Below are 3612 nucleotides of genomic sequence, written 5' to 3'. Positions count from 1 at the left end.
TGTCCGTAATCAGCATCCGTAATCATCCACATGCATTCAGCGGTGTAATTTTAACACTGGACCTGTTTGATCTCCTTTCTTGTTTTTTGCTGCGAAAATCATGTCATCCAGATATAGTCCAACCCCCCTTGACATAAACGCGCGCGTCTCCTCGGTTTCCCCAAAGCCATTGTTTACAAAGTGTCTTACTCCAGGCGCTTTCTGCTTGTTTAAATCAGTGAATAGCCTTGTTCAATTGACATACATATCCCCGAGTATTGTCGATAACCAGCAGAACTTTCATATCAAGCATTGTCTGTCAGCACAATGTAAAAAAACAGTAGTTGTCGCATTTGGCACACACACTACAGGTATCATCCGAATTTAAATGGTGACTAGGAAAAAGCTTAAAAAAGCGATTTCATACTTAGCTTGGACCCTTCCGACAAATCATGCATGTACTGCACAACGTGCCATTTGGTCACGTTTCTTGGCAAAGGCCCACCGTATTTATTCCGTGCGATTGTTCTAACCTCTTGGCTCGGATATCGATGTTTGGTTCTGCTCATGGTAGCAAAGATCAGCTTCAATAGCTTTGCACCACGTCCATACAGCATAGATTGCCATTACTTGAGTATATGCAGCCGGTAAGTCCGTATCATCGTTACATCTTACTATGTACGAATGAGCAGCATCGGTAATGGGTTCTTCTTCGTCAATTTTACCACGTTCTCATGTCAGTGGACCATCACTTCCTTCTTATTGCATCTATATCATCTGCTCTGTTCGAGGCGAAGCATCGGCTCAAGTCTTCGTCTTGGTCGCTCCACGATGAGATCAAATCACATATCGAGGGCAGAAGTACCACCTGACGGGCTTTTCAATTGGCTATTTCCTTGTCTGTAGACCACAACTTGCTTGTCAAAAGAAACTAAATGCTTCGCCATACTAAGACACTTTTCATCCTCAAGTAGTGAAGTCGTCGCGTCATCATCACGTGATTGTGCAGTAAAGAGCGATCGTAGAAATCACGTGGCGTTACTCACGCTTTGTCGGAGTTCACATTTAGCTCCCAGTGGTCGACGTCTTCCCAGGAGAAGACTTTGATGCGCTTGTTTGACATCGTGGGTACTGGCGTTGTAGTGAAGAAAGGATTGGTATCGGCTTGTAACCTATTAAATTGATGGGAAAACACAAATATTTCTCTTTTTTTTCGTCCTAGCATTGCCATATCTATCCCAAAGTGCTCTGGTGTAATAGCTACAATCTGGTCGGTCAACCATTAAAAAGGAGTAGCTACTGGCTATATACCCCACAAGGAATCTTAAACAGCGTGTAATCAACTTTTTTACTTTAGACTCGACTAGACGCTGCATATGTGATAATACAGCTGTCACATTTCCTGGAGAACCTCGGACTGCAACATTGAATCTCAATTATTCGCGTGCTAGGCTTCCGGAACTATTTTTTTATTATATATAGTAATGACAAAACTTCTGGAGCGCCCGACTCCAACCGCTGTGCGCTTGTTGACGCGTACAATGAGAGTTAAAGTTCAATATGTGTAAAGTGCACGGCAACCATGTCGTTATTGTTAGCAATCGAGTCATTCTCACAACCGCGCCGTGGTGAATCTGTACTTTTTGCCATGGATCATGATATGTCCGAATACCTGTTCTAAAGGCAAATAAGCCGACTTAGCAAATACAATTTATCTTGTGTCCCGATGGAAGTAAGAGAAAGAAGACCAAAGGGTCGAACACAAAAATCGCTTGACTAGTTATGCTCGCTAGCTTCGATGATGCGCTGATAAGGAAGGATTACGAGTGCCTAATAGGGTGCTGGTAGAGAAATAGATGTCTCACCACTGATTTTAGAGACGTAGACTGGAAAAGTCTCCCTCTGGGTGATGGGAGTTGACTTTGTCAGAATTTAATCTTGTTACAAACTCAGCCACAGTGCCTTAAGCTTGCGATATCCACGCTAGGAGGTTGCGCGCGAGAATAAGCACTTGTTTGCAATACCTTAAAAAGAAAAGGGGTTCCAACGTAGGGTACCTTGAGTAATAAAAGTCGCGAGTGTTCAAATTGTTGGACCAGGCTTGAACATTCGTCTGGAGTTCTTAAATACCCGTCAGCAAAGGCGGACTGTATCTAGCGCTTAGAAATCTTATCACCGCAATATTAAATGGCCCGTTTTAAAAATAAGTGTTGGCTGATATCTCTATTTAGGGTCTCTAACTGGGTGCAACTCGCGCCTAGAGCTTCCTCGTCAACTCCCTTTTCTCTAAGGAATCGGTGAGCGCCGAATGTACGTCGGAACAAACCCTCCACGTTGTGGAAAGGCTGGGATACTATGAATTTAAGCTATTCGAGATCGATAAAGATAGTAAAACCTGACCACGCTAAGGAAAAGAAAGAGTTTTCGTAGCTACTGAATTGCTCCGGGGTGCTCGCAGATACTCTGGTTTACCGCATTTTCTCGCCCGAGATGCTATGCCTTATCTTAAGACTTGCCGAGTTACAGCGCTCATTCACATGACACTCAGCGTATATTTCCCTCATGATTTGGATCTCAAAGACAGAATACAGTACGAGGCACACGATAGCTGTTTATACAGCTTCCTTGGAAGAGAAAAGGCATACTGCTCGGTGAGCGCTATTTATTAGCAGCCCAATATGCATAAGTGGACTAGCACATCTGTGTCCACATATAATGTAGGTCAAATACCTGCATGCTGCAGTGCCTTTGGTCAGCCTGCTGATTTTGGTCGTCTAACAGGGTAACACATACCCTGGTCACAGGGGTGTATGTCACACCAGATGGGCATGGTGTCACCACACCCAAACAAGAATACGGTACGGGGTGGATAGCCAGTAGTTATACATGTATTTGGATTTTACTATACATATTAAGGAAATTCTATGCATTTAAAATAAGGCGGTTTTGCCGCAGATAATAATAAATAAAGTCAGTTTTGGATTTAAGCCGAAGAATTAATTACCCTTATGTTAAGGCTATAATTACTCTTGGAGTAAGCGGATTGCCATCCGCTAAACTCGTAATTGTTCTAAGTATAGAAGGAGAGGTCAGTGATCTAACCTACGCTTCCTCAAAGCGCAAAGCTACGGCAGCTCCGCTGCACTTGGTAGCACTTGTAGTAAAAATACACCTGAGTCGTTTAGACTGATCCTCTGTGAGGATGGAACAATTTTTCTCTTTGCCCCAGGGCATGCAGAACGGGTTTAAAAAGCTGATGTCTTTGCTTGGCCCTGAGAGCGTGCAACATCTTGCTGCGCGAGGCCTCGAGGCAATCGGTGCGCGTCTAGAGGCATTTTCAAATTACACAAAAATGCACTGCTAGAGCACCTGCAGCAGAAGATGTCTGCTTCATTTGCGTCTATAACACCACCGGCAGTAACGAGTGTTCTCGCCGCCAAATCAGGCATATCGCGTACGATCGCGTTTCCTTGCCGTCCGACAGGGCAACAAGGAATGGGTGGACTTTGTCCAAGAGATGCGCACTCTCATTGCCGGGATGGCAGCAGATCCCCTTCCGGTGGCGGTCACAGTGACCAACTTTATGGAAGACCTCCGCACTGGCGTGGCCAGAATGGAAGTCTTCCGTGTGCA

The sequence above is a fragment of the Plasmopara halstedii genome, assembly GCF_900000015.1.
Source record: "Plasmopara halstedii genome assembly, contig: Scaffold_110, whole genome shotgun sequence".
Classification (NCBI taxonomy): Eukaryota; Oomycota; class Peronosporomycetes; order Peronosporales; family Peronosporaceae; genus Plasmopara; species Plasmopara halstedii.
Note: the sequence above shows the minus strand (reverse complement) of the source record.